This window comes from Anolis sagrei, chromosome Y (assembly GCF_037176765.1).
Source record: "Anolis sagrei isolate rAnoSag1 chromosome Y, rAnoSag1.mat, whole genome shotgun sequence".
Lineage (NCBI taxonomy): Eukaryota > Metazoa > Chordata > Lepidosauria > Squamata > Dactyloidae > Anolis > Anolis sagrei.
This window is the reverse complement of record NC_090035.1, coordinates 70,736,059-70,762,817: the sequence shown is the minus strand read 5'-3', so window position 1 is coordinate 70,762,817 and position 26,759 is coordinate 70,736,059. Positions and strand designations below refer to the sequence as shown.

At 47.0% G+C, this 26,759-nt stretch overlaps 1 protein-coding gene across 1 annotated transcript in view; it reads right to left on the bottom strand.

Annotated features, from left to right (window-relative positions):
* LOC137095089 (periaxin-like) overlaps nucleotides 1–21,008 on the bottom strand; it is a 43,749-nt gene extending 22,741 nt beyond the window's left edge. The window contains exon 1 of the mRNA XM_067461313.1: nucleotides 20,809–21,008. The gene's annotated coding sequence lies outside the window, so the exon portion shown is untranslated. The remainder of the gene's footprint in view (nucleotides 1–20,808) is intronic.
* Nucleotides 21,009–26,759: the final 5,751 nt, after the last annotated feature.

Genomic DNA, 26,759 nt, shown 5'->3' with positions numbered 1-26,759 from the left:
ATTAAGTCCAGTCATGTCTGACTCTGGGGTGTGGTGCTCATCTCCATTTCTAAGCCGAAGAGCCAGCGTTGTCCGTAGACACCTCCAAGGTCATGTGGCCGGCATGACTGCATGGAGCGCTGTTACCTTCCCGCCGGAGCAGTACCTATTGATCTACTCACATTTGCATGTTTTCGAACTGCTAGGTTGGCAGAAGCTAGGGCTGACAGTGGAAGCTCACGCCGCTCCCCGGAATCGAACCTGCGACCTTTCGATCAACAAGCTCAGCAGCTCAGTGCTTTAACCCACTGCGCCACCGGGGGCTCCACCTGTCATCATAAATATTTGATATTTATATGGACCTATAGGATGACAAGGGTTGTGAGTTGGAAAAGTTTAAGATGCCTTGCCCAAGAGGGCATTTGGGGGCAAAAACAAGTCTTTTTGTGATAACATGGTTTGACCCTTCGGGATCTCCTGGGAGGTTTATGTGCCCCCCTCCCCCTAGACTTCATAGTTTTCCATTCCCGTCTTGCCCAATAGTACCCCCTCCAAGTATTAACCAGACCTGGCCCTGCTTAGCTTCCAAAATTAAAGTGAACGCAGAGTGGACATGATGTTCTTGGCTTGACTCTCAACAGTATGTGTGGTGGGGCTGAACCCTTTGCCTGAGCCCTCCATCCCCAGTTCTTGCAAATCCATGCCTTGGTTGTGTTCCGCCCCACACCTCTGCCACCGCCACCCCATTTGCTGAGCCTACAGAATGCCTGGCATTCTCCCCTTTTCTTGCAGCAAGGGACATCTTGCTGGTGACGCTGAGCAGGCAAAGGGAGGAGGGGAGACCTGAACAAGACGTTTATTGTCTTGCTTTGCGAGTGGGAGCGGATCTCTCTCCGCTGTCTTTCATAATCAGAGTTTGCTTGGATGGGGTGGGGAGGAAAAGAACAGAAAAGGCCTCCATCACAGAAATGTCACCTATTGGCACCTATGGATCTCGGAATGCTATAATGCTAAACAGGACTGACAGTACAGCACTAAAGCAGCGTAGAGTGATAAGGATCAAAGCCAGATCAGGGAATGCATGCTGTCCCCAACCCCTGACCCTGTGTTTGTTCCATCCATTGTGTTTACAGCCTTTTTAGTCCATCCATTGTCATTCCTGTCCCAGAGCAGGATTCCAGTCTTAGTTGAATTCAGTCTGACCTCTTCTGATACACTGTAGAAGTATTATTTATTATTATTTCTCGCATTTCTATCCCGTCCTTCTCAACTCCCAAAGGGGGACTCAGGACGGCTTACAATGGGCCTCATTCCAAAGCCATTACATAACAAATTGCAGTAATTAAAACCACAATTAAACATAAAAGCATAATTAACAATGCATAAGCCATGATTAAAACAGTAAAACAGTCTCATCATAGAATCATAGAGTTGGAAGAGACCTCATGGGCTAGCCAGTCCTATCCCCTACAAAGAAGCAGGAATATTGCATTCAAAGCACCCCTAACAGATGGCCATCCAGCCTCTGTTAGAAAGAGCCTCCACCACACTCCGGGTCAGAGAGTTCCACTGCTGAACAGCTCTCACAGTCAGGAAGTTCTTCCTAATGTTCAGATGGAATCTCCTTTTAGCCATATCGTTGTTCTAGTCACATTCCCTTAAAGTGCTGCTTGCATCTATTGTCCAAAAGCCTGGACCCAGAACCATGCCTTTAGTTTCTTTCGAAAAGCTAGGATGGAGATGGCCGATTTGACCTCAGTTGGGAGTGTGTTCCATAGGCGAGGGGCCACCGCTGAGAAGGCCCTGTCTCTCGTCCCCGCCAGGCGCATTTGTGCTGTTGACGGGAGCGAGAGCAGGGCCTCCCTGGATGATCTTAGGTTTTGAGGTGGGAATAGGGGAGGATGCATTTGGACAAGAAATCTGGGCCAGAACCGTATAGAGCAGTGGTTCTTAACCTTCCTAATGCCGCGACTCCTTAATAAAGTTCCTCATGTTGTGTTGACCCCCAACCATAAAATTATTTCCATTGCTACTTCATAACTGTAATTTTGCAACTGTTATGTATCGTCATATGAATATCTGATATGCAGGATGTATTTTCATTCACTGGACCAAATTTGGCACAAATACCCAATATGCCCAAATTTGAATACTGGCGGGGGATTGATTTTGTCATTTGGGAGTTGTAGTTGCTGGGTTTTATAGTTCACCTACAATCAAAGAGCATTCTGAACTCCACCAATGATGGAATTGAACCAAATTTGGCACACATAACTCCCATGACCAGCAGAAAATACTGGAAGGGTTTGGTGGGCACTGACCTTGAGTTTGGAGTTGTAGTTCACCTACATCCTGAGAGCACTGTGGACTCAAACAATGATGTATCTGGACCAAACTTGGCACAAATACTCAATATGCCCAAATGTGAACACTAGTAGAGTTTGAGGAAAATAGACCTTGACATTTGGGAGTTGTAGTTGCTGGGATGTATAGTTCAAAGAATATTCTGAACCCCGCCAAAGATAGAATTGGGCCAGACTTCCCACACACCCTCATGATGAACAGAAAATACTGTTCTTTCTTATAGTCTTTGGAGATCCCTCTGACACCCCCTCACGATCCCCCTTGGGGTCCCGACCCCCAGGTTGAGAACCACCGGTATAGAGCTTTATAGGTCAGAACCAGCACTTTGAATTGGGTTCTGAGGTGGAACGACAGCCAGTGGAGCTGGCACAACAAGGGGGTGGTATGCTCCCTGTATGTCGCCCCAGTTAGTAGTCTGGCTGCTGACCATTGGACTAGCTGAAGTTTCCAAACTGTCTTCAAAGGCAGCCCCACGCAGAGCACGTTGCAGTAATTTATTCGCGATGTAACTAGAGCATGGACCACCATGGCCAAGTCAGACTTCCCAAGGTACGGGTGCAGCTGGCACAGAAGTCTTCGCTGTGCAAAAGCTCCTCTGGCCACCGCCGAGATCTGGGGTTCCAGGCTCAGTGATGAATCTAGGATCACTCCCAAGCTGTGAACCTGCGTCTTCAGGGAGAGTGTAACCCCATCCAACACAGGCTGTAATCCTATGCCCTGTTCGGCCTTGCGACTGACCAGGAGGACCTCTATCTCTGCCTTTTCTGAAGTACTGCATTTTGATTCCAGTTGAAGTGCTGTGGCTCAATGCTGTGAGACACTGATGAGGCACTAGCACTCTTTGGCAGAGAAATGACAAGTGGAGTGCCATAAACAAGGTTCCATCCTGGGCCCAGTCCTCTTCAACATCTTTAGATGAAGGGTTAGAAGGCAGGATCATCAAGTTTGCAGATGACAACTTGGGAAGGAAAGCCAATACTCCAGAAGACAGAAGCAGAATTCAAAAAGATCTTAACAGATTAGAGAGATGAATGGCCAAAACTAACAAAATGAAGTTCAACAGTAACGAATGCAAGATATTCCACTTAGGCAGAAAAAATGAAATGCAAAGATACAGAATGGGGGACGATGCCCGGCTCGAGAGCAGTACGTGTGAAAAAGATCTTGGGGTCCTCATGGGCAACAAGTTAAACATGAGCCAACAATATCATGCAGCAGCAAAAAAAGCCAATGGGATTTTTGCCTGCATCAATAGGAGTCTAGTGTCTAGATGCAGGGAAGTCTTGCAAATGCGCTTGATGGGGACAAGGGACAGGGCCTTCTCGGTGGTAGCCCCTCGCCTGTGGAACTCGCTCACCAGTGAAATTAGGTCAACTGCTTCCCTCCTTTCCTTTAGGAAAAAGTTTAAGATGTGGCTATGGGACCAGGCATTCGGATAGCAGGTTGACAATAAAAATGATGACAATGCAATGGAAAACAGACTGTGGACTGGCTTTGGATTAAGTTGCTGATTGTTGAACTCTGATTATTTGTACTATTTTAAATGGTTTTTTAAATCTAATTTATTGTTTACTTATTATATAACTGTTGTTTTATCTGTTGTATATATGGGGCATCAAATTGTTGCCGGCTGTAAGCTGCCACGAGTCCCCTCGGGGGTAGAGAAGGGCAGGGTACAAATATTTGAAATAAATACATAAATAAATACCCCGTTATTCTGCCTTGGTTAGACCACACCTGGAATACTGTGTCGAGTTCTGGGCATCACAATTAAAGAGAGATGTTGACAAGCTGGAATGTGTCCAGAGGAGGGCGACTAAAACAGTCAAGAGTCTGGAGAACAAGCCCTATGAGGAGCGGCTTACAGAGCTGGGCATGTTTAGCCTGAAGAAGAGAAGGCTGAGAGGAGACATGATGAGGACCATGTATAAATATGTAAGAGGAAGTCATAGGGAGGAGGGAGAAAGCTTGTTTTCTGCTGCCCTGGAGAGAGAGAGAAACATTCAAAGAGGAAGGTGCGTCAAGCCAACCCCAACCGGGACCACCTTCCACCTGGAAACTGATGCCCTCACTGCAGGAGAACATGCAGGTCAAGAATAGCCCTGGAGACTAGGATGCGGAACAATGGCTTCAAACTACAAGAGAGGAGATTCCACCTGAACATGAGGAAGAACTTCCTGACTGTGAGAGCTGTTCAGCAGTGGAACTCTCTGCCCTGGAGTGTGGTGGAGGCTCCTTCTTTGGAGACTTTTAAACAGAGGCTGGATGGCCATTTGTTGGGGGTGCTTTGAATGCGATTTTCCTGCTTCTTGGTAGGGGGTTGGACTGGATGGCCCATGAGGTCTCTTCCAACTCTATGATTCTATGATTCTAAGTTCATGTGAAACTACCAAGATTCTATAGCACTGAGCCATGGCAGTTCAAGTGGCATCAACATGTATAGTTGTGTAGATCAGCGTTTCTCAACATGGGGGTCGGGACCCCTAGAGGGGGGAGGTTTTGAAGGGGTGTCAGAGGGGTTGCCAAAGAACATCAGAAAACAATTATTTTCTGTTGGTCACGAGCAGGCATGTAGCCGGGGGTGGGGGGGGGCTTAAGGGGCTTCAGCCCCCCCCCCCCCCGAAATTCTCATGGTGGTTCGCGAAAAGGCCTTACTGGTGCATTATTTAAACTGTTATGTTTATTCATATCATGATCTGATCACCATAATCAATATATCCCATATGCATGGGAGTATTCGGGTAATGATACAAAAGGTTTGCTAGGCTAGACCCTCTTTCACTCAGACTCAGCCCCCCCAAAACTCAGCCCCCCCGAAACCCCCCCTGAAAATTTTTTAGCCCCCCGCCCCCTGAAACGAAATCCTGGCTACGGGCCTGGTCACGGGGGTTCTGTGTGGAAAGTTTGGCCTAATTCTGTTGTTGGGGCGGGGGAGGTCAGAAAGCTCTTTGATTGTAGGTCAACTATAAATCCCAGCAACTACAACTCCCAAATATCCACCAATGTCCACATTTGGGCATACTGAGTATTTGTAACAAGCTTGGTCCAGATCCATCATTGTTTGAGTCCATGGTGCTCTCTGGATGTAGGTGAACTACAACTCCCAAACTCAGGTCAATGACCACCAAACCCTTCCAGTATTTTCTGTTGGTCATGGGAGTTCTGTGCGTCAAGTTTGGTTTAGTTCCATTGTTGGTGGAGTTCAGAATGCTTGATTGTAGGTGAACTATAAATCCCAGCAACCGCAACTCTCAAATGCCAAGGTCTATTTTCCCCAAACTCCACCAGTGTTCACATTTGGGCATATTGAGTATCTGTGCCAAGTCTGGGCCAGATACAAATCCCAAGTTTGATTCAATTACATCGTTGGTTTTCAGCCTTCTCTGCCAAAGGGGTTCCTAAGACCATGAGAAATATGTGTTTTCTGATGGTCTTTGGTGACTCCTCTGAAACCCCCTCGCGACCTCCCAGGGGTCCCGACCCCCAGGTTGAAAAACACTGCCCTATATGTATCCATTGAGGATTTCAGATCCCTAGAAGACCATGTGGACCACAAAATAACAGCCACCTGACCACACTTTGCCCTCCCTTGGAGTAGGACAAGAAGAAGAATGACATCTGAGAGATACAGCCTGGATAATCTTGGCTGCCAGTCAAAGGAAAGATGCCAAGGCCTTGACTCGGGATATGGGCAGCTTTCAGTGACGGAATCTGGCATTTGCACTCCAAAAAAGAAACATTCCCAAGCTTTGGCCGAATCCCATTTGCTTCCCCAGCCATCGTTATGCCTGGATTTAGTACCAACACCACCACATTTGCTGACACACTCTGGGTGGGATTAGCTGAATTCAATACAGGCAGGATGCAACTCAGAGGGAGAAAAAAGAGCAAGGAAACGAAATGATGGGGGCGGTTTTGGCTGAGTAAAGAGTTAATGGCATCATAATAATTCAGCGGTGAGGTGGTCAAAGCAGGAGGGATGGAAGAAATCTGTCAGTTTCCCTTTCTCCCAGTCATATAGGCCAAAAGAAAAATGTGCAAACTCAGGAAAGTTCTGACCAGACCAAAAAGAGCCATGCCATTCTCTAGTCTCCCTTCTTCCAAATCCCATGCGTCTTGCTGAAAGATCAGCTCCCCTCCACCTATGAGAAGGGAAGGATATGGGTTTGCCTATTACTCTTATTTTTTTTCTCAAATGGAAGGAAGCGCCTTCTTGGAATGCATTTCCTCCAAGTGTTTTTCTGCGTATTTCAAGAACAAAAGGGAGGAGAGCCAGGGTGGAGTTTTGGGAGGAAAAAACAGTAGCAAATGGGTGAAAGCAAAGCCAGGAGGAGAGAAAAAGAGGCTGGGAGGCTGCAATAAGCAAAGCAGGGGAAGGGGGAAAGGTATGGGTCGTTGGGATAGCCAGGATATGCATAAATGAAACATTGTCAGCTAGCTAAGGGTGGTTGTGAGTCTTCCAGGCTGTATGGCCATGTTTCAGAAGCATTCTCTCCTGACGTTTCGCCTGCATCTATGGTAGGCATCCTCTGGGGATGCCTGCTATAGATGCAGGCGAAATGTCAGGAGAGAATGCTTCTGAAACATGGCCATACAGCTCGGAAAACTCACAAATAGTTATGTGTGTTGAAAAACTGGACTAGATGAATCTTGAGACCACACAACCTCTAAGGATGCCTGCTATAGATGCAGGCGAAATGTCAGGAGAGAATGCTTCTGAAACATGGCCATACAGCCCGGAAAACTCACAACAACGTAGTGATTCCAGCCACGAAAGCCTTTGACAATACAGCTAAGAGTCCATCTATATTGTAGAATTAATCCAGTTTGACCACACTTTAACTACCATGGCTTACTGCTATGTGTGTTGGAAATAGCACCCTTCTTACAAGCCTCCTATATTAGCGATTTGTTGTGTATATACTGTATATATTAGAGTATAAGCCAAGTTTTTCAGCCCTTTTTTAAGGCTGAAAAGCCCCTCTCGGCTTATATTTGAGTCAGAGTTATTTATTATTTTACTGTGTTATTATTACATGTTTTCTGCTGTCCTGGAGACTAGGACATGGAACAATGGCTTCAAACTACAAGAAGGGAGATTCCATCTGAACATGAGGCAGAACTTCTTGACTGTGAGAGCAGTTCAGCAGTGGAACTCTCTGCCCCGGAGTGTGGTGGAGGCTCCTTCTTTGGAAGCTTTTAAACAGAGGCTGGATGGCCATCTGTCAGGGGTGCTTTGAATGCAATATTCCTGCTTCTTGGCAGGGGGTTGGACTGGATGGCCCATGAGGTCTCTTCCAACTCTTTGATTCTATGATTTTATGATCTCAATGAACAGTTACATCATAGACTAGCAATTATCTGGTGATGAAAACACTCTGCACATCCCCAGAGACACTGACATTCCTCAAAATGTTCCAGGCTCAGCTTAAGCATCTTGCGATGGGAGATAAAACCTGCCTATTTCTCCTGGACATATAAACGGGAGGTCAGAACCATGGGGTCCGGATTTGAGAAATCCCATACCAGCCTCATTTTCCCAACCCTGGGGAGAACCCTTGGAGCAAGAAACAGGTCAAAGCCACCACCACCCACACACATACACACCTTTGCCACACTTTAAGGCTTTGCCTGATCCCACCCTCTGCTCTCCAGCATCCTGTTGCTAATTCTGGGTCCGGATGGGCCCCTGGTGCTCCTGGCCGGACGTCCCTCTGTCGCCAGCTCAGAGCACATCCTTCCTTCATTCCTCGCACTGCGCGGGGAATATCACTCCTTGCTATTCCCAAGTCAGAAGTGGAGTCCTGGTTCTCCACACTCCATACAAGGACGGGGCAGGATTATTTGAGTGTTGATTCAGACAGATATTAAAGTTTCATATTCTGGATGCACAATAAATGGTAAGAACCACGTCTGCATCCCTAGATAAGAAAGATGCTCATTTTAAACTCAGTCCTAAAATGCTATCCCTAGAAAACTAAGCCAGTCTCAGTGGGACAAACTGTTTTTCCAGTGGGTTGTTGTAGGTTTTTTGGGGCTATATGGCCATGTTCTAGAGGCATTCTCTCCAGACGTTTCGCCTGCATCTATGGCAAGCATCCTCAGAGGTAGGTCCCCATACATCAAGGGAACCACTGACCACATAGGGAAGCTGATGAGGAAACACAACATACAAAGTATCTACAGACCCACCAAGAAAATCCAACAAATGCTACGTTCAGCAAAGGACAAGAGGGATCCTCTCACTTCTGCAGGAGTCTACCGTGTACCATGTAGCTGTGGACAAGTCTACATAGGGACCACCAAACGCAGCATTGCCCAAACATGTATCAAGGAACATGAAAGGCACTGCAGACTACTTCAACCAGAGAAGTCAGCCATAGCAGAGCACCTGATGAACCAACCTGGACACAACATTTTATTTGAGAACACAGAAATGCTGGACCACTCTCACAATCACCAGTGTCACGGATTACCTTTCATGATCAGTCATTTTTCCATTCAAAGACAGCTATCCTAAGGTAGCAGTTTCAATGTTGGACTATGATTCTAGAGTCCACAGTTCGAATCCCCACTTGGCAATGGAAACTCACTGGGTGGGCCTGCTCAAGGAGGGAGCAAGCTTGTTTTCTGCTGCCTTGAAGAGTAGGATGTGGAAAATGGCTTCAAACTACAGGAGATTCCACTGAACATTAGGAAGAACTTCCTAAAGGTGAGAGCTGTTCAGAAGTGGAACTCGCTGCCCCAGAGTGTGGTGGAGGCTCCTGCTTTGGAGTCTTTTAAGCAGAGGCTAGATGACCATCTGTCGGAGATGCTTTGAATGTGATTTTCATACATCTTAGCAGGAGGTTTGACAGGATGGCCCCTCGAGGTCTCTTCCAAATCTATGATTCTATTTTTCTATGAAGTTATCTTCTCTCAGCCTCAGAGGAAGGCAAAGGCAATCCTCTTTGAACTAAACTTGCCTAGAAAACTCCATTATAGGGTCATCATAAATTAGAAACAATTTGGAGGCACACAACAAAATACCGTATTTCATCACATAATAGTCGCACCCCCATTTTGGGTTGATTCTCCCTCCTTCCCTCCCTTCTTTCTTTCTCCAAAGGAAAGACAATTTGAGAACTATTAAACTGAGGTATCTGAAGCTTCACTCTTCTCTCCTTTCTCCTTCCTCTGTGGCAAGGAAATGGAGGTCTTTCGAACTCAGGTCTTTCCTCCTTTTTCCAAAGAACTCCATTCAGGTTTTGTAAACTGCTTTGCCTTGAAAGAAGAAAGGTGGAGGGAAGAGTGCAGCTCCTGAGACCTCAAATTTATAGTTTTTGAACTGTCTTGACTTTGGAGAAAGGAAGGGAAAATCAACCCCAAATAGCTCTACAGTGTTAAAAGAACCAAACAGAAACTGAGCTGTTTGTTTGAAGATGGATCATCCCTCCTCCTCCCCTTTTACTCGTAAGATATCTATCTACCATATCTGTCTGTCTGTCTGTCTGCCTGCCTGTCTATCTATCTATCTGCATAGTAAAAACAATTATTCCCCGCGTAATAGTCGCACCCTCCTTTTTTAAAAAAAAAAGCTACAAAAGTGTGACTATTATGCGATAAAATATGATATGTCTTTGTGCCACATAAGGACACAGGCATCCTTATCCACCCCAAACAGAAAGAACTACAAATGGCTCATGTTTTGGGGTGACCTCACCTTTCCAACAGACTGTTCTTAGTTGGATGGATCAGCCTCCTGTCCCTGGCTGGGGAGGAATGCATTATTAAAGTAAGAGTGAAGAGTCTTGGCTTTTGGACACCTAGTGGAGACAAAGGGTCACATACAATACAATCAGAGAACTATCTGATTCCCAAACCTGTTTCAATGCCTTCTTCAAATTATTGCAGATTGGATATAATAAAAAGTTCCCACACATCCTGCATATATAACAACTATAAGGGCCGGAGGTTTAGCACAGCTGGTAAATCATCAGCAAACTGGGGATCACAGCCAGACACAGTGAAGACATCTGCCCTTGCGCTGTGCTACTCTGCTGCTGAGTACACATGCCCAGTATGGAACACATCTCACCACACTAAAACTGTGGATGTGGCTCTTAATGAGACATGCCGCATTATCATGGGGTGTCTGCGCCCAACACCACTGGAGAAATTACACTGCTTAGCCGGTATTGCACCACCTGACATCCGCTGGGAAGTAGCAGCCAATAATGAAAGGACCAAGGCAGAGACATCTCCAGCTCATCCCCTGTTTGGGTATCAGACAACATGTCAATGACTTAAATCTAGAAATAGTTTTCTAAGATCTACAGAGACACTCGCTGGAACACCTCAGCAAGCGAGAGTCCAAAAGTGGCAGGATCAAACCCAGAACCTCAACCAATGGCTGATACCAAATGAGAGACTCCCCCCTGGGCACACAGAAAACTGGGCAACTTGGAAGACACTGAACAGACTGCGCTCTGGCACCACAAGATGCAGAGCCAACCTTCAGAAATGGGGCTACAAAGTGGCATCCATGACATGCGAGTGTGGAGAAGAGCAAACCACTGACCACCTGCTGCAATGCAACCTGAGCTCAGCCACATGCACAATGGAGGACCTCCTTGCAGCAACACCAGAAGCACTCCAAGTGGCCAGTTACTGGTCAAAGGACATTCAATCAACTACCAAACTCACAAATTTTGTATTTTGTCTGTTTGTTTGCTTTGTTCTGTTAGAAATGTAATATAATTGACTGGTTGCCCTGACACGACAAATAAACAAATCAGCAACTATAAGATCTATCAACCGAAATGTTGCAAGTTCAAAGCCCCGGATCGGCGTGAGCGACTGACCGTCAGCCCTGCTCACTGTTTACCTAAGCAGTTCAAAAACAGCTTTAGCTGCAATTAGAGAAATTAAGTACCACTAAAAGCTGGGGAGGTGTTTTACAATGCCATAAACAAAAAAGGTCAATAAATGCTGGAATGAGGAATTCCTGACAGCTCTTTTGTCATAGAGGATGGAGCGACAGCACCCCCTGTGAACTCGAGCCCAACTGTCCATGGCATTGACACAACACCTCCTTCTGTGCTGTCTGTCTGTGTACTGTCTATACAAATGGCATTGAATGTTTGCTGTGTATGTGTACTTGTGATCCACCCTGAGTCCCCTTTGGGGTGAGAAGGGCGGAATATAAATCAAGTGTCGTTGTTGTTGTTATTTTTATATCTTGTCTTCAATTAATGCAGAAGGTAAGAAGAGCAGACAGGTGGAAGTGCTCCATTCCTAGTAGACTCAAGCAAAAGCAAAGTGCTGCAGCCTCTCCCAGTTTGTGTGTTTTTCCCTGATAATATGTAACTTTTGCCATCTTGTCTACTTTCTGTGCTCAATCTCCCACAACCACCAGACTCTTTGACTCTTGCTCTGCATACTCCAGGCAGCCATTCCCAGTTTAGATTCCAGGCAGTCCTCAAGTTACAAACATACGACTTACATACGACTCATAGTTAAGAACAGGGGTGAGACAATGGGAAGTGAGAGAAGTCTACACCTCGGAAGGGAAATCCACTCCTGAAAGAGTTATTATCATGGGGAAAAGGGGTCTCCACTGAAGCTTTATTAGAAATCCTTGTTTCCACAACAAGCCAAGTTTTTCAAAATCCAATCATCACAGGGACAAAAAGTGAGTGAAATCTTCTGAACAGGGGCACAGACAGCAAAACAAACACCACTGCTAGTCAAAGCTCTGCCTATCTCTCTCTCTCTCTCTCTCACACACACACACACACACACACACACACACACACACACACACTAGTTTGGATACCCGGAATTGCCCAGGTTATTTGAAAAAGTCATTTTTTAATTGTGCAAAATGCATAATGTTGTGGGTGAACTGTATCTGATATCATGCTCTTAGATTTCAGGTAAACTATACATCCCAATATGTACAACTCCAGTCCAATTCCTCTCAAAACCCACCAGTAGTCAAACTTGGGCATATTGGGTATGCATGTCAAGTTTGGTCCGGATCCATCATTGTTTGGGTTCATAGTGCGCTCTGGATATAGGTGAACTACAACTTATATAAATCCCTCCAAAGACCTCCAGTATTTTTTGTTGGTCATGGGAGTTCTGTGTGCCAAGTTAATTCCAGGTCCATTGTTGGTGGAATTCAGAGAGATCTTAGATTGCAGGTGAACTATATATCCCAGTATCTACAACTCCTATAAATCATGATGCATTCTCCCCAAACCTCTCTAGTATGTTCAGCTGCGGATCAATTCCTCTGTTTGCTGTGTGTCATAGAAAAGAATAGGAAAGGGTTAAGGGAGAGGCAGTGGGCGGGCTCATGCAAATTCCACACCAATGGGGAGAGTAAGAAACACTGGGATGTCTGTGGTGGAGGAAAAACAGAAAATCTAGGATGAAATTGTCCCCGTATGAAAGCCTTCACTTGGGAGGTGGGCATTTGAGTGTTTGTGGAGGCCATGGGCAGGACTCTTGTACATTATCATTGGAGGGAGGGCCTTTGGTGTCTCCTGAGTAGTGGGAACTATAGCTGTTTGTGAAGGCAGGAGATTGTCTGTGTAAGTGGATACCCCAGTCACATACACACATACGTATGTCCACTTTATAGATAGACATTGTGTGTATAGAAGATAGATAGATAGATGGATGGATGGATGGATGGATGGATGGATGGATAGATAGATAGATAGATAGATAGATAGATAGATAGATAGACAGAATTACACTTTAAAATGTACCTGTTCCGACTTACAAACAAATTCAACTTAACAACAAACCTACAGATCCTATCTTGTTTGTAACTTGGGGACTGCCTGCATCCATTTTACCTCATGAGGGGAGATTGTTGGTGGTTTATCTGGGGATTAATAATTATTATCTGATTTAAAGTAAAGCAAAGGTAAAGGTTTTCCCCTGACATTAAGTCCAGTTGTGTCCGACTCTGGGGGTTGGTGCTCATCTCCATTTCTAAGCCGAAGAGCCAGCATTGTCCATAGACACCTTCAAGGTCATGTGGCCGGCATGACTGCATGGCACCTTGTTATCTTCCCGCCAGAGCGGTACCTACTGATCTACCCACATTTGCATGTTTTTGAATTGCTATGTTGGCAGTAGCTGGGGCTAACAGTGGGAGGTCATGCTGCTCCCCAAATTTGAACCTACAACCTTTCGGTTAGCAAGATAAGCAACTCAGCGCTTTAACCCACTGCGCTACCAGGGGTCCCATATATTATCTGATTTACTAATCAGGAATTGATTCAATGGGTCTACTCTAAACAGGGAGAGCTGTTGGATTTTGTTTGGCCCATGACAGTAGGGCCCCTTCCACACAGCTGTATAAAATACACACTGAACTAGATTATATGGCAGTGTGGACTCAGATAACCCAATTCAAAGCAGATATTGTGGATTATCTGCCTTGATATTCTGAGTTATACAGTTGTGTGGAAGGGCCCTAGCTTCAGCAAATCTGGATCAAGAGGTTTCCCCAACAAGCATGCACAGATGCCAAACTCCTGTAGACAAGAGGATCATAATTGATGACCTCTACTAGCTGTACCCACCATGCGTTGCTGTGGACAACCTCCCCCCCCCCCCTTTCTCTCCTTTCCTTCATTCCTTCGCTTTTTGCTCCCATCCTTCCTTCTCTTTCCTTCTTTCCTTCCCTCCCTCTTTCTCTCCTTTCTTTCATCTCTACCTCCTTCCTTCCTTCCTTCCTTCCTTCACTTTTTGCTTCCATCCTTCCTTCACTTTCCTTCCTTCTTTCCTTCCCGCCCTCCCTCTCTTTCTCTCCTTTCTTCCTTTACCTCTTTCCTTCTTTCATTCGCTCTTTCCTTCTTTCTTTTACTCCCTCTTTCTCTTTCTCTCTTTATTTCTCTTTTTCTTTCCTTCCTTCTCTCTCTCTCTCTTTCTTCCCTTCCCTTCACTCCCTCCCTCTTCCTTCCCTTTTTTTCTGAATACTGATTTAGCTTTTCGTCATTAAGATTTTTTAAGTCCTTTCTGCTGTTTTTTTAGAGGGTTTTATGAGTGATGGTCACTTGTTGGTCTGTTAGGGGTATAGTGTCCAAATTTCGTGTCAATTCGTCCAGTAGTTTTTGAGTTATGTTAATCCTACAAACTAACATTACATTTTTATTTATATAGATACTAGCCATCCCCTGCCACACGTTGCTGTGGCCCAGTCTGTGTATATGTGTTTTGTATGTGTATATATTTGTATATGTGTGTGTATATTCGTGTATATGTGTATATATGTGTGTTTGCATATATATATATGTGGTTTTGCACATGCGTTGTAATGTATTTTGGGGGGCTTTTTAAGTCCCTTCCGCTGTGTTTTTATGAGTGATGGTCACTCATTGGCCTGATAGGTGTATTGTGTCCAAATTTGGTGTCAATTCAGCCAGTGGTTTTTGAGTTATGTTAATCCCACAAACAAACATTACATTTTTATTTATATAGATATGACAAAGCGCACTATTGCCACTGTTGGATTGATCCACATTTTGAAATAATAGTTCAAATAATATTTCAAGAACCCAGGACTGGCTACTTTTGCATTAAACCAGAAATTGACAAATACAGAAAGAGCCGAGATAATTCCTCCCCACATCTGAGGACTATATTATTCCATTTTTGAATGTCAGTTTTGGCCAACCTTTTTGGTCAGCTGTCAATCAGGTGAAGGGATCTGCATTTGTGACCAGTTTGGGGTAGTTTTGGATGCTTTTGATGAAGAACTATCGAAAGTTAGCACGATTATTTTTAATTGGGAGGGCGGCGTCTTGGGAGGTTTCAGGGTCAAGACTTAGGGGTGTCAAAGGCTATATGCAGACTGCATTTTTCCTCCAGCAAACATAGCAGCCCTTGAAAAGGAACAGGGTTTTCTCCTTTGTCATGAACCAATTAAGAGACAGGAAAGAGCCTTTTGCTCCTTGAGCAGCATGTAATTGGGAGCCTGGCGCCCAGCGATTGTGACTTTTGGAACAAAGTGGAAGGCAACAAGCCAGAATTGACCACACACACTCTACATCCCTCTAGGATTGAGACCTAGAACGCTATGGCCCAGGAAGGCTAGAGAAGAGAGGTCCAGGAAACCAGCCCTGTCATCTCTGCAGGACATATAGACAGACTGCCCGAGCCCCTCCCTGGATGTGCCAAAATGCAACTGAATAAAGCTGGCATAGGCTTTGGCCCAAAAGCCAAAGAAGGAAAGTAATTGTTGGTTCTCTTCCGCATCGGATGTGAAGGGGAGGAAGAGACAAAACTCAGCAGCCCTTCTCAGTACAGAGAAAGAAATAATTCTAGTCTACTTCTAGAGTTCTAGATTTCTTCTAGATGAGTTCCCAAACCCCTCTTTTTAGAAGCAATGCTTCACAGAGCAATGGCAAATACTGCGGGCTGCATCTAACTTCACCCTGGAAAGAGCATGTGGGATGGTTGCCAAAGCCCACTGGGAGCTAGGCTGTTCCCAAAGAAGTCAGACAGGCCAAAGGGAAATGGAAGAGAAACCACAGGCGTTGGACATTATGGAGCACCAAGAAAGCTCAGAGCCTCGAGGCTGAAAGCTTCTGCTCTGAAGGTTAATAAGCACAAAGACCCCGAAGAAATGGCCCTGGGGGATTACTCTTAAACACTGAGGTTCTATAAGCCATCAAATAGTTGCCCAAAATACCCATCCTTTCTCCTTCTCCTCCCTCTCCTTCTACTTCTCTATCTCCTTCTCCCTCTCCCTCTCCCTCTCCTCTTTCTTTCTCTTTCTCTTTCGCTCTCTCCCTCTCCTTCTCTCTCTCCTTCACTGTCTCCTTCTTCCTCCTCTCTCTTTCTCCTTCTTCCTCTCCTTCTCCTCCTCTCTCTCCTACTCCCTCTTTCTCCCTCTCCTTCTCCCTCTCTCCCTCTCCTTCTCCTTCCCCTTCCCCCTCTCCTTCTCCCTCTTTCTCCTTCTCTCCCTCCAACTCCTTCTCTCTCCTTCTCCCTCTCCCTCTCCTTCTCCCTCTCTCTCCTTTCCCTCTCCTTATCTCTCTCCTTCTCCCTCTCCCTCCCCTTATCATTTCCTTCTCCTTCTCCCTCTCTTTTTCCCTCTCCTTCTCTCTCTCCTTTTCCTTCTCCATCTCCTTCTCTCTCCCCCCTTCTCTCTCTCTTCTCTCTCCCTCTCCCTCCCCTTCTCCCTCCTTCTCTCTCTCTCCTTCTCCTTCCCCCTCTCCTTCTCCCTCTTTCTCCTTCACCCTCTCCTTCTCCCTCTCTCTTTCTCCCTCTCCCTCTCCTTATCTCTCTCCTTCTCCCTCTCCCTCCCCTTACCATTTTCTTCTCCTTCTCCCTCTCCTTCTCCCTCTCCTTGTCCTTCTCCATCATCTCTCTCCCCCTCCTTCTCCCCTCCTCTCTCTCCCTCTACTTCTCCCTCTCCTTCTCTCTCTTCTTCTCCCTCTCCCTCCCCTTCTCCCTCCTTCTCTCTCTCCTTCTCCTTCTCCCTCTCTTTCTCCCTCTCCTTCTCCATCTCCTTCTCTCTCCCCTTCTCCCTCTCCTTTCTGTCCTTCTCTCTTTCCCACTCCTTCCCCCTCTCTCTCCTTCTCCTCCCTTTCTCCTCCTCTCTCTCCTTCTCTCTCTCCTTCTCCCTCTCTCTCCTTCTCCCTCTCTTTCTCCTCTCTCTCTCCTTCACATTCTCCCTCTCCCTCTCCTTCTCCCTCCCTCTCTCCTTCTCCCTCCCTCTCTCCTTCTCCCTCTCTTTCTCCTTCTCCCTCTCCTTCTCCCTCCCTCTCTCCTTCTCCCTCTCCTTCTCCCTCTCTTTCTCCTTCTCCCTCCCTCTCTCCTTCTCCCTCCCTCTCTCCTTCTCCCTCTCTCCTTCTCCCTCTCTTTCTCCTTCTATTTCTCCTTCACATTCTCCCTCTCCCTCTCCTTCTCCCTCCCTCTCTCCTTCTCCCTCCCTCTCTCCTTCTCCCTCTCTCCTTCTCCCTCTCTTTCTCCTCTCTCTCTCCTTCACATTCTCCCTCTCCCTCTCCTTCTCCCTCCCTCTCTCCTTCTCCCTCCCTCTCTCCTTCTCCCTCTCTTTCTCCTTCTCCCTCTCCTTCTCCCTCCCTCTCTCCTTCTCCCTCTCCTTCTCCCTCTCTTTCTCCTTCTCCCTCCCTCTCTCCTTCTCCCTCCCTCTCTCCTTCTCCCTCTCTCCTTCTCCCTCTCTTTCTCCTTCTATTTCTCCTTCACATTCTCCCTCTCCCTCTCCTTCTCCCTCCCTCTCTCCTTCTCACTGTCCTTCTCCTTCTCCTACTTCTCCTCCTCTGATATGTCACATCCCCTAACCAATTTTTTAAAACACTCAGTTTGGAAACAGAGCAAACATATCACAAGGTTTTCTTGGCAATAGGTTTGCCAAGGGAGGCCTTGCTTTGAAGCTGAGAGAGTGCACCCAAGGCCTCCCAGTGGTTTTCATGGCTGAGCAAAGATTTGAACCCTGGTCTCCAGAGTCATCATCCAACGCTGAAACCTTTATATTACGCAGCTCCAATATAATAACAATAATAGCCCACTTCTCTCCCAATGTGTGACCCAGGACTGTTCAAAATATAAATTAATACATGACAAGATTGCATTAAAGACTTGGAATCAGAGGTCCCATCTACACTGCCATGTAATGTAGTTTAAGATTATATTATGGTATATGGCCAGTGTAGACACAGGCCCCTTCTACACTGCCATATAATCCAGATTACCAAAGCAAATAATCCAGATTATCTGCTTTGAACTGAATTAAATGAGTCTATACTGCCATATAATTCAGTTCAAAGCAGATAATTTGGATTTTATATGGCAGTGCAGAAGGGCCTCATACAATGAAGTTTAATTGCACTGAACTGCATTATGAGTCTACACTGGCTATAATGCATTAAATGATTGTATAGATGGGGCTAGAGCTGGAAGCAATATTGGGCAGAGCAGGAGTACAATTGTTCAGATTCTAGCTTCACAATAAAAACCTACAACAATGTTTGGTAAATATATTATTTTATATTTCTATATTGTGTTCTATCAATCCAAATAACCCAATGATTTCTTTGGGGGGAAAGGAAAGCCTTGTGCTTTCATTTTACTATACTAAATTTGTTATGACCAATTCATACTGGGCTGAGGCGGGCGATATAAAAATATAGTAAATAAATAGTAAATAAATACGTTTGCCGTTTATGAAAGAGTCAGAGCCCAAAAGCAGGAGTCGGAGTCAAAAATCGGGCACAACGACTCCATAGCCCCACCACAAAATGCAAAATACTGATACAAACTGATAATGCCATCTGAATTGTATTATATGGTCAGGGTGGACTCACATAATGCATATTGAACTGGATTATTTCAATCTACACTGCATGTAATCCAATTCAAACTGCAATATCATGGCAATGTGGATGGAGCCTGAGAAGAGATGGCTAAACTCTATTTCTAAATCTGAACTCACTGCTAATTGTTGTTGTTGTTGTTGTACCCTGCTAGTAATTTGTGGTTACTAATTTGTTGTTGTGTGCCTTCATTCCTGATTTATTGCAAGCCTATCAAGGAGCCCCCCAGTGGTGCATTGTGTTGGCAGGGCCGAAGACTAACAGGTCGGAGGTTCAAATCTGGGGAGGGGTGGATGAGCTCCTTCTGTCAGCTCCAGCTCCAGCTCCCCATGTAGGGAAATGAGAGAAGCCTCCCACAAGAATGGTAAAACATCAAATACTCGGGCATTCCCTGGGCAGCATCTGAGGATCAATACCTGGAAGAGCACAGATGAGCTCCCTCTGTCAGCTCCAGCTCCCCATGTGGGGAAATGAGAGAAGCCTCCCACAAGTATGGTAAAACATCAAACATGAGCTCCCTCTGTCAGCTCCAGTTCCCCATGTGGGGACATGAGAGAAGCCCCCCACAAGGATGGTAAAACATCAAATATGAGCTCCCTCTGTCAGCTCCAGCTCCCCATGCGGGGACATGAGAGAAGCCTCCCACAAGGATGGTAAAACATCAAAACCTGGGCATACCCTGGGCAATGTCTGAGGTTTGATTCTGGGAAGAGCAGGGATGAGCTCCTTCTGTCAGCTCCAGCTCCCATGTGGGGACATGAGAGAAGCCTCCCACAAGGATGGTAAAATATCAAACATGAGCTCCCTCTGTCAGCTCCAGCTCCTCATGCGGGGACATAAGAGAAGCCTCCCACAAAGGATGGTAAAACATCAAAACCTGGGCATCCCCTGGGCAACGTCTGAGGTTTGATTCTGGAGAGAGTGCAGGTGAGCTCCCTCTGTCAGCTCCAGCTCCCCATGTGGTGACATGAGAGAGGTCTCCCACAAGGATGGTAAAACATCAAACGCCTGGGCATCCCCTGGGCAACGTCTCAGGCTTGATTCCGGGGAGAGCACAGATGAGCTCCCTTGAGAGCTCCAGTTCCCCCTGTGGGGACATGAGAGAAGCCTCCCACAAGGATGGTAAAACATCAAACATGAGCTTCCTCTGTCAGCTCCAGCTCCCCATGCGAGGACACGAGAGAAACCTCCCACAGGATGGTAAAACATCCTGGCGTCCCCTGGGCAACATCCTTGTAGACAGCCAATTCTCTCACACCAGAAGCGACTTGCAGTTTCTCAAGTCGCTCCTGACATGAAAAAAAAACCAAAACCAAGGGTCATGGCGAATTGAATTCCTCGTTCAATTTAGATTACGAATACATCCAGGAAAAATATATCCTGGAAAAAAAGGCTATTTTAAACAAATTCCTACACTCCGCAGGGAGAAGGAAACAAATATGATATTTCAGCTCTTAAATAACTGCAACTTCTTGGAAGTCTTAGGACGCGTGTACAGCAGGCATGGGCAAACTTTGGGCCTCCAGGTGTTTTGGACTTCAACTCCCACAATTCCGAATTGTGGGAGTTGAAGTCCAAAACACCTGGCGGCCCAAAGTTTGCCCATGCCTGCTGTAGATGCATCTTAAGACTTCCAAGAAGTTGTGGAGTCCTGGGAGTTGTAGTTTGTTGAAGCACCGCAGGCTGAAGACTGTGCAAACTGTATCTCCCAGTATTCTATAGCATATTGCCAAGGCTGTTAAAACTGATGTCAAACTGCATTAATCCTACACCATAGATGCCTCCTTGATTTTTTTCCTGCAGTCCTTCAACGTCAGAGTTTGGAAAGCGTCCTATCCCAGTCCCAGGCACTCCAAACTTTCCCAAACTCTGGCCAGACAGCTAATGCTGCTCCATCCCGCCTCGAAAGGAGCGTCTACACTGTGGAATAGATGCACTTTGAAACCACTTTGGCTGCCAGGGCTAGATACTATGGAATCTGGGAGTTGGAGCTGTACAAGGTCTTTAGCCAAGTAGTCCAGGCCACTCATTGAAGCGTTGATGTCCATAGCATGGTGGATAAAGAGACCGAGGTGGAGGTAAACATCTCCCCCTGCCCAGGGCCCGGTAACCGCGCACTTACCAAGCCCCGGCTCCGCTCGGCCACAGCTCCGCCGCGGGTCTGGGCGGCCCTTGCTTGGGACTCGGGGCCGGGGAGCGGCGGGCAGGAAGGGGGAGGCTCCGGCCGGCCCTCCAGCCCCCCTCCCTGCCTCCTAGGCCCCCGCCATCGCCATCGCCAGCAAGAGGAGGGGCTGCAAGGAGAAGACAACGCCCCTCCCCTCCCCTTTCCAAGGCCTGGCCTGTTGCCCCCTCCCTTCGACGCGGGAGGCCCCGAGAGTCCTCTCTGCACATGCTCTGAGGCCCGACTAGGCTTCAGCCACGAATCGATGGGATGCCCTGGCCTCCAGAGGTGGAGAAGATCCCCACGCAAGCTGAGCTTCCTCTACACATGCTTTGGAGATCTCCTGAACATCAGCCATCACATCCATGGGATGCCCTTGACTCCAGAGGTCGAGGATGGTCTTAGGGCAGTGGTTCTCAACCTGTGGGTCCCCAGATGTTTTTAGCCTTCAACTCCCAGAAATCCTAACAGCTGGTAAACTGGCTGGGATTTCTGGGAGTTGTAGGCCAAGAACATCTGGGCACCCCAGGTTGAGAACCACTGTCTTAGGGTATTCTAGAAGTCTTCTGCATATGCTCCAAGGCCCTCTGCATATGCTCTGAAGCTTTATTGGTCTTCAACCATGGAATCAATGGGATGCCCTGGCCTCCAGAGGTGGAGGAGTTCCCCAGGCAAGCTGGGCTCCCTCTGCACATGCTTTGGAGATCTCTTGAATATCAGCCATCACATGAATGGGATGTCCTAGACTCCATCAATGGGATGTCCTGAATATCAGCCATCACATCAATGGGATGTCCTAGACTCCAAAGGTCAAGGAGGCTTTCCAGAACTCCAGAGGTCAAGGATGTTCTTAGGGTATGCTAGAGGCCTTCTGCATATGCTCCAAGGCCCTCTGTATATGCTCTGAAGCTTAAAGGGTGTCACCCTTGGAATTAGCAGGATGTCTTGGCCCCCAGAAGTGGAGAAGATCCCCAGGCAAGCAGGGCTCCCTCTACCCATGCTTTCGGCTCTCCTGAACATCACGTCAATGGGATGTCCTGGACTCCCGAGGTCGAGGAGGGTCTTAGGATATGCTAGAGGTCTTCAGAATATGCTCCAAGGCCCTCTGCATGTGCTCTGAAGCTTTATTGGGCTTCACCCATGGAATCAATGGGATGCCCTGGACTCCAGAAGTGGAGGAGTTCCTCAGGCAAACTTGACTACCTCTACATATGCTTTGGGCTTTCCTGACTGTCAGCTATAGCATCAGGGGGATGTCCTGGCCTCCAGAGGTGGAGAAGATCTCCCGGCAAGCTGGGCTCCCTCTGCGCATGCTTCAGGGCTCTCCAGAACATCAGCCATGACATCAATGGGATGCCCTGGAATCCAGAGTTCGAGAAGGTTCTTAGAGTATGCTAAAGGCCTTCTGCATATGCTCCAAGGCCCTCTGCATGTGCTCTGAAGCTTTATTGGGCTTCAACCATGGAATCAATGGGATGCCCTGGCCTCCAGAAGTGGAGAAGGGCCCCAAGCAAGCTGGGCTCCCTCTACACATGCTTTGGGGCTCTCCTGAACATCAGCCATTACATCAATGGGATGTCCTGGACTCCAGAGGTCGAGGAGGGTCTTGGGGTATGCTAGAGGTCTTCTGCATATGCTCCAAGGCCCTCCACATATGCTCTGAAGCTTTATTGGGTGTCACCCTTGGAATTACCAGGATATCCTAGCCTCCAGAAGTGGAGGAGATCCCGAGGCAAACTGGGCTCCCTCTGCACATGCGTTGGGGCTCTCCTGAACATCAGCCATGACATCAGTGGGATGTCCTGGACTCCAGAGGTTGAGTATGTTCTTATAACTGCCTAGGGTATGCTAGAGGCCTTCTGCATATGCTCCAAGGCCCTCTGCACAAGCTTTGAAGCTTTATTGGGCTTAACCCTTGGAATCAATGGGATGTCCTGGCCTCCACAGCTGGAGGAGATGCTCAGGCCAGCTGGGCTCCTTCTGCTCATGCTTTGGGACTCTCCTAGGTTTCAGCCACACATCAGTGGGATGTCTTCGTCTCCAGAAGTGGAGGAGTTTCTCAGGCAAACTGGACTGCCTCTACATATGGTTTGAGCTTTCTTGAACATCAGCAATGGCAACAATGGGATGTCCTGGCCTACAGAGGTGGACATCCTCAGGCAAGCTGGGCTCCCTTGGCACATGCTTTGGGACTCTCCTAGGCTTCAGCCACACATCAATGGGATGCCATGGCCTCCAGAGGCAAAGGAGATACTAAGGCAATCTGGGCTGCCTCTACATATGCTTTGGGGCTCCCTTTTACGTAGGTCATGGCATCAATGGGATGTCCTGACCTCCAGAGGTGGAGAAGGTCCCCAAGCAAGCTGGGCTCCCTCTGCACATGCTTTGGGGCTCTCCTGAACATCAGCCATGGCATCAATTGGATGTTCTGGACTCTGGAGGTCGAGGAGGTTCTTCAAACTGCCTAGGGTATGCTACATGCTCTCTGCATATGCTCTGAAGCTTTATTGGGTTTAACCCTTGAATCAATTGGATGTCCTAGTCTCCGGAGGCAGAAGCGGTCCTAGGATCTAGGGCAAACCAGATGCCCTCTGTGTATACTCTTAGATTTGACGACACTAGCTGGATTCTCTCTGCATATACTTTGAGGCTCTCCTGAATGTCAGCAATGGCATCAGTTGGATGTTTTGGTTTCCAGAGGAGGAAGTGATCCTAGGGTGAGCCAGATGCTATCTGTATATACTCTTGAGACTTGACTAGGCTTCAGCCATGGCATCAATGGGATATCCTGGCCTCCAGAGGTGGAGGAGGTTCTTACAGCTGCCTAAGGTATGCCAGAGGCCCTTTGCACATGCTCTGAGGCTTTATTGGGCTTCAGTCATGGCATCAACAAGATGCCTTACACTGAAGAGGTGGAAGAGGTCATAGAGTAGCGAGAGGAACCTCAGCACATTCTGAGACTCAACCAATCTTCAATGGTGGGCTGTCAATGGAATTCCCTGGCTTCCAGAGGTGAAGGAGGTCCTTAGAGTCATGTAGGGTAAGCCAGGGGCTCTCTGCACATGCTCTTAGATTCCAATTGGATCTGTTTTATGAATTGGATGTATTGGTAGCCAGGGAAAGGACCAGCTCTGTCTGGGAAAGACTAGGGGAGTAAGTCGGCCAAAGTCTCCCTAGCGGTGAAAAGCTGGTGGGGAGGGTTCCCATCCAAGAGTGGGAAAACCAGGTGGGCAAGTTGTGCCTTCGCTGTGCTGATAAAAGGGCAAGAAATGGCTCGCACTCCAGAATTCAGGATATTTTGGTTACTAGGGGAGAGAAACTCTATCAGGCCTCTGAGTTGCTTTTGTACTAGAGAGGGAGGGGTTTGACACCCATCACTCTTTTAATCTTTTCCTTCCTTTACTGGAGAAAAAGTGCCACTGAAATTGCCAATTGAAATAAATAACAGGCCTCCCATGCCTTGTAATGAGGGAATTTCAGGAGTTACTATTTTCCTTGTGAGCGACATTTGCTTATATTCCCTCTGTCCTTTATTTGGCATGGCAACTCTATAGCTACAACTCCTGTCTTAGCATTCTCTGCCCCACATTCTGCCACCCTTAATGGTGCCCACCTTGGAGACAGCCATTTCCCCTTCTTTCCAGAACTGCCTTGAAGGAAAACACAGACAGAGGAGGCTTCCAAGAATCCTTCTAGTTCCCTCCCGAAACTTCAAGGGAACTTTGGAAGGTTGGGCGAACAGCAGGCAGACCACTTGCTTCCAGTATCTGGCAGCTCAAATATTTGACCAATTTCGTGGGAGTTGGATAACAAATTCCCATTTTATGTCTGCTTCCAGCAGCATTTTCCTTGGAAGGAGGCTAAGTGAACATCATCCCAACACACACACAGAGAACCTTATCCATCACATTAGGGAATTTACAGGTGCACTCCCAAGGCTTACAGTTCTTGTAAGTACCTGATGTCACACCTTTTTTTCCCTATTTTGAGCTGTCCCGTGGGCTAAGGCAGTGTTTCTCAACCTTCCTAATGCCACATCCCCTTAATACAGTTCATCATGTTGTGGTGACCCCCCAAACGTAACATTATTTCCATTGCTACTTCATAACTGAAATTTTGCTACTGTTATGAATTGTAATATAAACATTTGATGTACAAGATGTATTTTCATTCACTAGACCAAATTTGGTACAAATACCCAATACGTCCAAATTTGAATACCGATGGGGTTGGGGAGGGGGGTTGATTTTGTCATTTGGGAGTTGTAGTTGCTGGGATTTACAGTTCACCTACAATCAACTTCGCCAAGGATGGAACTGAACCAAACTTGAACTCCCATGACAAATAGAAAATACTGGGTTTGGTGGGCACTGACCTTGAGTTTTGGAGTTGTATTTCACCTACATCCAGAGAGCACTGTGGACTCAAACTATGATGGATCTGGACCAATCTTGGCATGAATATTCAATATGCCCAAATGTAAATACTGGTGGAGTTTGGGGGAAATAGACTTGACACTTGGGAGTTGTAGTTGCTGGGATTTATAGTTCACCTACAATCAAAGAGCATTCTGAATCCCACCAATGATGGAATTGAACCATTGATCCACAAAACTCCCATGACCAACAGAAAATGCTGGAAGGGTTTGGTGGACATAGATCTTGAGTTTTGGAGTTCTTCTCCTACATCCAGAGAGCACTGTGGACTCAACCGATGATGGATCTGGACCAAACTTGGCATGAATACTCAATATGCCCAAATGTAAACACTGGTGGAGTTTGGGGAAAATAGAATTTACATTTGAGAGTTGTAGTTAATGGGATTTATAGTTAAACTACAATCAAAGAGCATTCTGAACCCTAGCAACGAAAGAGTTGGCCCAAATTTCCCACACAGAACTCCCATGACCAACAGAAAATACTGTGTTTTCTGATGGTCTTTGGTGACCCCTCTGACACCCCCACGCAAACCCCCCACCCACCCAGGGGTCCCAACCCCCAGCTTGAGAACCACTAGTCTAAGGCTTAGGAACCCTTGGTGGTGCAATGGATTAAACCCTTGTGCCAGCAGGACTGAAGACCGACAGGTCGTTGGTTCAAATCAGGGGAGAGTGTGGATGAGCTCCCTCAGTCAACTCCAGCTCCCCATTTGTGGACATGAGAGAAGCCTCCCACAAGGATGGTAAAACGTCAAAACATCCAGGCATCCCCTGGGCAGCATCCTTGCAGATAGCCCATTCTCTCACACCAAAAGCGACTTGCAGTTTCTCAAGTCGCTCCTGACATGAGAAAAAAAGGCTTATTTTTCCAGCAAATGGAATGAAAGAGTACAACATCCCTACGCATCTCTCCATACTTGACATACCACGTTCTCCCCCCATTGGTACACCAGGCACCACTAACTCTACCTTCAGGACTAGTTGGGCACCATGCAGCACCTGGCAGGTTTGTGCCAATAGGCAAGAATTCCATAGCAATAGTCACTGATTGCAATTAAACAAGGGGAAGAAAAGAGCTGGAAGATCCCTCCTTTCTGCCACCTCTGTCTCTCCCCTTCTTCATCTCTCTCACCCAACTCCCAAATATCTCCTTACCATAACTGGCTCCTGGGGACCAGGAGACCCCAAACACCCTGGTAAAACACTCACACATCCTTCTTCTGTTCTGGTGTGCCCCACACTTCGTCCCCCAGGGAGCGGCCAAAATCAGTGGGATGCCAGAGCCCTGCAAGGCTGCCAATCCCAGGGACAGACCCCCTGAACTCACACACACATACCGATGCACACCCAGCCTGAAAAGGAAGCCCGCCGGCAGGATTAGTGCAAACCCTCCATCAGCACTTTGGGCGGCCTGTGCAAAGCAGCCTTTCCATTGTTGGGCCGGAGTGGCGGACAAACGAGGCACGGGGCAGAC